The sequence below is a fragment of the Oncorhynchus keta genome, chromosome 28, assembly GCF_023373465.1.
Source record: "Oncorhynchus keta strain PuntledgeMale-10-30-2019 chromosome 28, Oket_V2, whole genome shotgun sequence".
NCBI classification, from domain to species: Eukaryota; Metazoa; Chordata; class Actinopteri; order Salmoniformes; family Salmonidae; genus Oncorhynchus; species Oncorhynchus keta.
The window spans coordinates 19707291-19718463 of record NC_068448.1 but is presented as its reverse complement, the minus strand read 5'-3'; positions in this window follow the sequence as shown (position 1 = coordinate 19718463).

Here is an 11173-nt window from a genome sequence, read left to right as displayed (position 1 = left end):
GCAGTTGTAAATGAGAACTTGTTCTCAACTGGCCTACCTGGTTAAATAAAGGTGAACAAAAAAATGTGGGCTTATTTTGGACAGATTTTGGCGAGAGTGAAACCTCTTGCTCTATGTTTACACAAACACCAAGCCCCTCCCCCTGCCACTCACGCAACAAAGATGAGAGATCACTTCTCTTCTCTGACAAGTGGTTTCAATATTTGCATTTGAGGTTTGGTCCAACATAATTGGTCATATGGACACTCAAACACATTGAGACACTATTTTACTGTAATAGAGGATAAGTTACCCTTTCTAATAATACTGTTTTTTATGTCACAACTTCTCAAATTGCACTACTAAAACGGGAGTATCAACCAACATTGATTCTAGAAAATGTATGCTCAGTGTAACGGCTGTTTGAAGAAGAGGACCAAGGTGCAGCGTGGTACGCGTTCATGATTTTTAATCAAACTGAACACTAGAACAAAAAATATCAAAGCAGAACAAACGGAACAGTTCTGTCTGGTGCAGAAACACACTAAACAGTTCTGTCTGGTGCAGAAACACACTAAACAGTTCTGTCTGGTGCAGAAACACACTAAACAGTTCTGTCTGGTGCAGAAACACACTAAACAGTTCTGTCTGGTGCAGAAACACACTAAACAGTTCTGTCTGGTGCAGAAACACACTAAACAGTTCTGTCTGGTGCAGAAACACACTAAACAGTTCTGTCTGGTGCAGAAACACACTAAACAGTTCTGTCTGGTGCAGAAACACACTAAACAGTTCTGTCTGGTGCAGAAACACACTAAACAGTTCTGTCTGGTGCAGAAACACACTAAACAGTTCTGTCTGGTGCAGAAACACACTAAACAGTTCTGTCTGGTGCAGAAACACACTAAACAGTTCTGTCTGGTGCAGAAACACACTAAATAGTTCTGTCTGGTGCAGAAGCACACTAAACAGAAAATAACTACCCACAAAACACAGGTGGGAAAAGGCTACCTAAGTATGGTTCTCAATCAGAGACAACGATAGACAGCTGCCTCTGATTGAGAACCACACCCGGCCAAACACACAGAAATAGAAAACATAGAACACAAAACATAGAATGCCCACCCCAACTCACGCCCTGACTAAACCAAAATAGAGACATTAAAAGGATCTCTAAGGACAGGGCGTGACACTCAGTTTGTCACGCGTGTCATTGGGGTACCACGTACTACCACTATCAGCATTTTAGCCTGACTGTTATACTAGCTGTCTAGTCTGTGTTTTATAAATGGGCAATAAGCATAAAACACAATTATATAAGGAATTAGCTACTTTTTCTCAAAGTAATAATGAAATTGATTTCTAATTCTGAACAAAGTGGACAGGGTCAGTCTAACATGCTATTTAAACATTTGGAGATGGACAGAAGGGTGTGTTCATAACAATTCAACTGTTCTACCTTGTTAGATATATAACAGATCCAAATTGGCTAAACTTAAACTATGAAGATTCCTATAAAGATTAGCTGGCTAATCACTAGCACGTGGGCTTGTGCTTGAGAGATTGTTTATGAGACCTGAGTTAATTTTCTAGAACGCCTGCTACAAGAAGTGAATGTGCATTATGCATGGTTCTGGTTCAATTTGTAACAGAAAGGGCTTTTTCATCGACAGACTTGAATGCCAGATCAATGATTATTGCAAAAAAAATATATAGAATAAAATAATTTTATTAATAGTGGGTCTTATGGTTGTTGAAGGCTTTTATTTTGCAGAGGTAGAATTTGAAGCCCTGAATTCATTCGATTTTTTGCTGGCTGTTTTAAATGCAGGGTATTTGACCTTTAATTGTACAACAAAGTTTATTTAGAAAAAAAAACTGAGCTATATATCGTGAAGTTTGAAAAAAATTGACATATGATTTTCAGGCCATATCGTCCAACCTTAACGCACATACACATTAGTCCAATCAGACCTGTGTTATTCTCCAAGCCTAGACACATCCCTAGTCTTCTGTTATGCTGGGTTTTCTTATTGATAATACCATGGCTGGGACTGACAGTTCTATAGGGTACAGTAGTAGAGTCATTACAGAGGTCAGGCGTTGAAGCTCCTTCTCCCCAATAGTTCCCAGTCTATGCTAGCCACTATAGTCTATGTGTTGAGTTTATCTTCCTGTGTTTCATTAGATTGTGCTTACCAGCTTTCTTTCCTGCAGCTCACAGAGCGATGTGGTGACCTGGGCTCTGTCTGTCTGTATGCCTTTAACTTGATAACATTGTCTCTCCTTTCACACTCAGTTAGTCTGTCTGTGGCAGTGTGTGTGTGTCTTTGTCTTACTATACCGTGTGTGTGTGTGTGTGTGTGTGTGTGTGTGTGTGTGTGTGTGTGTGTGTGTGTGTGTGTGTGTGTGTGTGTGTGTGTGTGTGTGTGTGTGTGTGTGTGTGTGCGTGTGAACAGACCAACCATACAACCAGTACATCCTGTATTTAAAATATTAATTTGCGGCAGGGTGGCAAAGACTGTTTGAGTCATGAAGTAATGTACTGATTTTCCGAGCCATAACGCGGGGCTAGGCGGGTCATGAGGACACACAGGTACAAACACACTGTGCGTGTCTGCTCTCCACACAGGAAACAGACAGCATTACAGGTTCCCAGCAGAACAAGATCAGACAACACTATCCCCGGCCTCATAGTCAACAGGACTTTAAACATGGTCACTACATGGGGTTTGAAGTCAATGTCAGAATAACAGCCTCTATAACTTTGCTATTTATCACACTAGCCACTTCATGGAATCTTACTGGAATTGTTAGACATATTCTCAGGGTATTTCTTACTACATCCACATGTGCGAGTGATTCCATAGAGTTGGTTTACAGCAGGCAAACAGGACGTCAGGCAAACAGGACGTCAGGCAAACAGGACGGCAGGCAAACAGGACGGCAGTCAAACAGGACGTCAGGCAAACAGGACGTCAGGCAAACAGGACGTCAGGCAAACAGGACGTCAGGCAAACAGGACGTCAGGCAAACAGGACGGCAGGCAAACAGGACGTCAGGCAAACAGGACGGCAGGCAAACAGGACGTCAGGCAAACAGGACGGCAGGCAAACAGGACGTCAGGCAAACAGGACGGCAGGCAAACAGGACGTCAGGCAAACAGGACGGCAGGCAAACAGGACGGCAGGCAAACAGGACGTCAGGCAAACAGGACGGCAGGCAAACAGGACGTCAGGCAAACAGGACGTCAGGCAAACAGGACGTCAGGCAAACAGGACGTCAGGCAAACAGGACGGCAGTCAAACAGGACGGCAGGCAAACAGGACGGCAGGCAAACAGGACGTCAGGCAAACAGGACGGCAGGCAAACAGGACGTCAGGCAAACAGGACGGCAGTCAAACAGGACGTCAGGCAAACAGGACGTCAGGCAAACAGGACGTCAGGCAAACAGGACGTCAGGCAAGAAAGACGACAGGCAGGACGGCAGGCAAACAGGACGGCAGGCAAGAAAGACGACAGGCAGGACGGCAGGCAAACAGGACGGCAGGCAAACAGGACGGCAAACAAACAGGACGTCAGGCAAACAGGACGTCAGGCAAGAAAGACGACAGGCAGGACGGCAGGCAAACAGGACGGCAGGCAAACAGGACGGCAGGCAAACAGGACGACAGGCAAACAGGACGGCAGGCAAACAGGACGGCAGGCAAGAAAGACGATAGGAAGGACGTCAGGCAAACAGGACGGCAGGCAAACAGGACGGCAGGAAAACAGGACGTCAGGAAAACAGGACGTCAGGCAAACAGGACGGCAGGCAAGAAAGACGACAGGCAGGACGGCAGGCAAGAAAGACGACAGGAAGGACGTCAGGAAAACAGGACGGCAGGCAAACAGGACGGCAGGCAAACAGGACGGCAGGCAAACAGGACCGCAGGCAAACAGGACGGCAGGCAAACAGGACGGCAGGCAAACAGGACGGCAGTCAAACAGGACGGCAAGCAAACAGGACATCAGGCAAGAAAGACGGCAGGCAGGACGTCAGGCAAACAGGACGTCAGGCAAACAGGACGGCAGGCAAACAGGACGGCAGTCAAACAGGACGGCAGGCAAACAGGACGGCAGGCAAACAGGACGGCAGTCAAACAGGACGGCAGGCAAACAGGACGTCAGGCAAGAAAGACGGCAAACAGGACGTCAGGCAAACAGGACGGCAGGCACACAGGACGTCAGGCAAGAAAGACGACAGGCAGGACGGCAGGCAAACAGGACGTCAGGCAAGAAAGACGACAGGAAGGACGCCAGGCAAACAGGACGGCAGGCAAACAGGACGGCAGGAAAACAGGACGTCAGGAAAACAGGACGGCAGGCAAGAAAGACGACAGGCAGGACGTCAGGCAAACAGGACGGCAGTCAAGAAAGACGACAGGAAGGACGTCAGGAAAACAGGACGTCAGGCAAACAGGACGTCAGGCAAACAGGACGGCAGGCAAACAGGACGTCAGGCAAACAGGACGTCAGGCAAACAGGACGGCAGGCAAACAGGACGGCAGGCAAACAGGACGGCAGGCAAACAGGACGTCAGGCAAACAGGACGGCAGGCAAACAGGACGTCAGGCAAACAGGACGTCAGGCAAACAGGACGTCAGGCAAACAGGACGTCAGGCAAACAGGACGTCAGGCAAACAGGACGTCAGGCAAACAGGACGTCAGGCAAACAGGACGGCAGGCAAACAGGACGGCAGGCAAACAGGACGGCAGGCAAACAGGACGGCAGGCAAACAGGACGTCAGGCAAACAGGACGGCAGGCAAACAGGACGGCAGGGAAACAGGACGGCAGGCAAACAGGACGGCAGTCAAACAGGACGGCAGGCAAACAGGACGTCAGGCAAACAGGACGGCAGGCAAACAGGACGGCAGGCAAACAGGACGTCAGGCAAACAGGACGGCAGGCAAACAGGACGTCAGGCAAACAGGACGGCAGGCAAACAGGACGTCAGGCAAACAGGACGGCAGTCAAACGGGACGGCAGGCAAACGGGGCGGCAGGCAAACGGGACGTCAGGCAAACAGGACGGCAGTCAAACAGGACGTCAGGCAAACAGGACGTCAGGCAAACAGGACGTCAGGCAAACAGGACGGCAGGCAAACAGGACGTCAGGCAAACAGGACGGCAGGCAAACAGGACGGCAGTCAAACAGGACGGAAAGCAAACAGGACATCAGGCAAGAAAGACGGCAGGCAGGACGTCAGGCAAACAGGACGTCAGGCAAACAGGACGGCAGGCAAACAGGACGGCAGTCAAACAGGACGGCAGTCAAACAGGACGGCAGGCAAACAGGACGGCAGGCATACAGGACGGCAGTCAAACAGGACGGCAGGCAAACAGGATGTCAGGCAAGAAAGACGGCAAACAGGACGTCAGGCAAACAGGACGGCAGGCACACAGGACGTCAGGCAAGAAAGACGACAGGCAGGACGGCAGGCAAACAGGACGTCAGGCAAGAAAGACGACAGGAAGGACGGCAGGCAAACAGGACGGCAGGCAAACAGGACGGCAGGCAAGAAAGACGACAGGAAGGACGTCAGGCAAACAGGACGGCAGGCAAACAGGACGGCAGGAAAACAGGACGTCAGGAAAACAGGACGTAAGGCAAACAGGACGTCAGGCAAACAGGACGGCAGTCAAACAGGACGTCAGGCAAACAGGACGGCAGGCAAACAGGACGTCAGGCAAACAGGACGTCAGGCAAACAGGACGTCAGGCAAACAGGACGTCAGGCAAACAGGACGTCAGGCAAACAGGACGGCAGGCAAACAGGACGGCAGGCAAACAGGACGGCAGGCAAACAGGACGTCAGGCAAACAGGACGGCAGGCAAACAGGACGTCAGGCAAACAGGACGTCAGGCAAACAGGACGTCAGGCAAACAGGACGTCAGGCAAGAAAGACGACAGGCAGGACGGCAGGCAAACAGGACGGCAGGCAAGAAAGACGACAGGCAGGACGGCAGGCAAACAGGACGGCAGGCAAACAGGACGTCAGGCAAACAGGACGTCAGGCAAGAAAGACGACAGGCAGGACGGCAGGCAAACAGGACGGCAGGCAAACAGGACGGCAGGCAAACAGGACGTCAGGCAAGAAAGACGACAGGCAGGACGTCAGGCAAACAGGACGGCAGGCAAGAAAGACGATAGGAAGGACGTCAGGCAAACAGGACGGCAGGCAAACAGGACGGCAGGAAAACAGGACGTCAGGAAAACAGGACGTCAGGCAAACAGGACGTCAGGCAAACAGGACGGCAGGCAAGAAAGACGACAGGCAGGACGTCAGGCAAACAGGACGGCAGGCAAGAAAGACGACAGGAAGGACGTCAGGAAAACAGGACGGCAGGCAAACAGGACGGCAGGCAAACAGGACGGCAGGCAAACAGGACGGCAGGCAAACAGGACGGCAGTCAAACAGGACGGCAGGCAAACAGGACGGCAGGCAAACAGGACGGCAGTCAAACAGGACGGCAGGCAAACAGGACGGCAGGCAAGAAAGACGGCAGGCAGGACGTCAGGCAAACAGGACGTCAGGCAAACAGGACGGCAGGCAAACAGGACGGCAGTCAAACAGGACGGCAGGCAAACAGGACGGCAGGCAAACAGGACGGCAGGCATACAGGACGGCAGTCAAACAGGACGGCAGGCAAACAGGACGTCAGGCAAGAAAGACGGCAAACAGGACGTCAGGCAAACAGGACGGCAGGCACACAGGGCGTCAGGCAAGAAAGACGACAGGCAGGACGGCAGGCAAACAGGACGTCAGGCAAGAAAGGACGGCAGGCAAACAGGATGGCAGGCAGGACGTCAGGCAGGACAACAGGCAAACAGGACGGCAAGCAAACAGGATGGCAGGCAAACAGGACGGCAGGCAAACAGGACGGCAGGCAGGACGTCAGGCAGGACAGCAGGCAAACAGGACGTCAGGCAGGACGTCAGGCAGGGCAGGACGTCAGGCAGGCAACAGGCAAACAGGACGGCAAGCAAACAGGATGGCAGGCAAACAGGATGGCAGGCAAACAGGACGGCAGGCAAACAGGGCGGCAGGCAGGACGTCAGGCAGGACGGCAGGCAAACAGGACGGCAGGCAGGACGTCAGGCAGGACAGCAGGCAAACAGGACGTCAGGCAGGGACGTCAGGCAGGACGGCAGGCAAACAGGATGGCAGGCAAACAGGACGGCAGGCAGGACGTCAGACAGGACGGCAGGCAAACAGGACGGCAGGCAAACAGGACGTCAGGCAAACAGGACGGCAGGCAAACAGGACGGCAGGCAAACAGGACGGCAGGCAGGACGTCAGGCAGGACGGCAGGCAAACAGGACGGCAGGCAAACAGGACGGCAGGCAAACAGGACGGCAGGCAGGACGTCAGGCAGGACGGCAGGCAAACAGGACGGCAGGCAAACAGGACGTCAGGCAAACAGGACGTCAGGCAAACAGGACGGCAGGCAAACAGGACGGCAGGCATACAGGAAAACAGGACGTCAGGCAAACAGGACGTCAGGCAAACAGGACGGCAGTCAAACAGGACGGCAGGCAAACAGGACGGCAGGCAAACAAGACGTCAGGCAAACAGGACGGCAGGCAAACAGGACGTCAGGCAAACAGGACGGCAGTCAAACAGGACGTCAGGCAAACAGGACGTCAGGCAAACAGGCGTCAGGGCAAACAGGACGCCAGGCAAGAAAGACGACAGGCAGGACGGCAGGCAAACAGGACGGCAGGCAAGAAAGACGACAGGCAGGACGGCAGGCAAACAGGACGGCAGGCAAACAGGACGGCAACAAACAGGACGTCAGGCAAACAGGACGTCAGGCAAGAAAGACAACAGGCAGGACGGCAGGCAAACAGGGACGGCAGGCAAACAGGACGGCAGGCAAACAGGACGACAGGCAAACAGGACGGCAGGCAAACAGGACGGCAGGCAAGAAAGACGACAGGCAGGACGTCAGGCAAACAGGACGGCAGGCAAACAGGACGGCAGGAAAACAGGACGCAAAAACAGGACGTCAGGCAAACAGGACGGCAGGCAAGAAAGACGACAGGCAGGACGGCAGGCAAGAAAGACACAGGAAGGACGTCAGGAAAACAGGACGGCAGGCAAACAGGACGGCAGGCAAACAGGACGGCAGGCAAACAGGACGTCAGGCAAACAGGACGGCAGGCAAACAGGACGGCAGGCAAACAGGACGGCAGTCAAACAGGACGGCAAGCAAACAGGACATCAGGCAGGATAGACGGCAGGCAGGACGTCAGGCAAACAGGACGTCAGGCAAACAGGACGGCAGGCAAACAGGACGGCAGTCAAACAGGACGGCAGTCAAACAGGACGGCAGGCAAACAGGACGGCAGGCAAACAGGACGGCAGTCAAACAGGACGGCAGGCAAACAGGACGTCAGGCAAGAAAGACGGCAAACAGGACGTCAGGCAAACAGGACGGCAGGCACACAGGACGTCAGGCAAGAAAGACGACAGGCAGGACGGCAGGCAAACAGGACGTCAGGCAAGAAAGACGACAGGAAGGACGTCAGGCAAACAGGACGGCAGGCAAACAGGACGGCAGGAAAACAGGACGTCAGGAAAACAGGACGGCAGGCAAGAAAGACGACAGGCAGGACGTCAGGCAAACAGGACGGCAGTCAAGAAAGACGACAGGAAGGACGTCAGGAAAACAGGACGGCAGGCAAACAGGACGTCAGGCAAACAGGGCGGCAGGCAAACAGGACGTCAGGCAAACAGGACGTCAGGCAAACAGGACGTCAGGCAAACAGGACGGCAGTCAAACAGGACGGCAGGCAAACAGGACGTCAGGCAAACAGGACGGCAGGCAAACAGGACGTCAGGCAAACAGGACGGCAGGCAAACAGGGCGTCAGGCAAACAGGACGTCAGGCAAACAGGACGGCAGGCAAACAGGGCGTCAGGCAAACAGGACGCAGGCAAACAGGACGGCAGTCAAACAGGACGGCAGGCAAACAGGACGGCAGGCAAACAGGACGGCAGGCAAACAGGACGTCAGGCAAACAGGACGGCAGGCAAACAGGACGGCAGGCAAACAGGACGGCAGTCAAACAGGACGGCAGGCAAACAGGACGTCAGGCAAACAGGACGGCAGGCAAACAGGACGGCAGGCAAACAGGACGTCAGGCAAACAGGACGGCAGGCAAACAGGACGTCAGGCAAACAGGACGGCAGGCAAACAGGACGTCAGGCAAACAGGACGGCAGTCAAACGGGACGGCAGGCAAACGGGACGGCAGGCAAACGGGACGTCAGGCAAACAGGACGGCAGTCAAACAGGACGTCAGGCAAACAGGACGTCAGGCAAACAGGACGTCAGGCAAACAGGACGGCAGGCAAACAGGACGCCAGGCAAACAGGACGGCAGGCAAACAGGACGGCAGTCAAACAGGACGGAAAGCAAACAGGACATCAGGCAAGAAAGACGGCAGCAGCAGGACGTCAGGCAAACAGGACGTCAGGCAAACAGGACGGCAGGCAAACAGGACGGCAGTCAAACAGGACGGCAGTCAAACAGGACGGCAGGCAAACAGGACGGCAGGCATACAGGACGGCAGTCAAACAGGACGGCAGGCAAACAGGACGTCAGGCAAGAAAGACGGCAAACAGGACGTCAGGCAAACAGGACGGCAGGCACACAGGACGTCAGGCAAGAAAGACGACAGGCAGGACGGCAGGCAAACAGGACGTCAGGCAAGAAAGACGACAGGAAGGACGTCAGGCAAACAGGACGGCAGGCAAACAGGACGGCAGGCAAGAAAGACGACAGGAAGGACGTCAGGCAAACAGGACGGCAGGCAAACAGGACGGCAGGAAAACAGGCGTCAGGAAAACAGGACGTAAGGCAAACAGGGCAGGCAAACAGGACGGCAGTCAAACAGGCGTCAGGCAAACAGGACGGCAGGCAAACAGGACGTCAGGCAAACAGGACGGCAGGCAAACAGGACGTCAGGCAAACAGGACGGCAGGCAAACAGGACGTCAGGCAAACAGGACGGCAGTCAAACAGGCAGGCAAACAGGACGGCAGGCAAACAGGGCGTCAGGCAAACAGGACGGGGCAAACAGGACGTCAGGCAAACAGGACGTCAGGCAAACAGGACGTCAGGCAAACAGGACGTCAGGCAAAAGACGACAGGCAGGACGGCAGGCAAACAGGACGGCAGGCAAGAAAGACGACAGGCAGGACGGCAGGCAAACAGGACGGCAGGCAAACAGGACGTCAGGCAAACAGGACGTCAGGCAAGAAAGACGACAGGCAGGACGGCAGGCAAACAGGACGGCAGGCAAACAGGACGGCAGGCAAACAGGACGGCAGGCAAACAGGACGGCAGGCAAACAGGACGTCAGGCAAGAAAGACGACAGGCAGGACGCAGGCAAACAGGACGGCAGGCAAGAAAGACGATAGGAAGGACGTCAGGCAAACAGGACGGCAGGCAAACAGGACGGCAGGAAAACAGGACGTCAAACAGGACGTCAGGCAAACAGGACGTCAGGCAAACAGGAGGGCAGGCAAGAAAGACGACAGGCAGGACGTCAGGCAAACAGGACGGCAGGCAAGAAAGACGACAGGAAGGACGTCAGGAAAACAGGACGTCAGGCAAACAGGACGTCAGGCAAACAGGACGGCAGGCAAACAGGATGGCAGGCAAACAGGACGGCAGGCAAACAGGACGGCAGGCAAACAGGACGGCAGGCAAACAGGACGGCAGTCAAACAGGACGGCAGGCAAACAGGACGGCAGGCAAGAAAGACGGCAGGCAGGACGGCAGGCAAACAGGACGTCAGGCAAACAGGACGGCAGGCAAACAGGACGGCAGTCAAACAGGACGGCAGGCAAACAGGACGGCAGGCAAACAGGACGGCAGGCATACAGGACGGCAGTCAAACAGGACGGCAGGCAAACAGGACGTCAGGCAAGAAAGACGGCAAACAGGACGTCAGGCAAACAGGACGGCAGGCACACAGGACGTCAGGCAAGAAAGACGACAGGCAGGACGGCAGGCAAACAGGACGTCAGGCAAGAAAGGACGGCAGGCAAACAGGATGGCAGGCAGGACGTCAGGCAGGACAACAGGCAAACAGGACGGCAAGCAAACAGGATGGCAGGCAAACAGGACGGCAGGCAAAC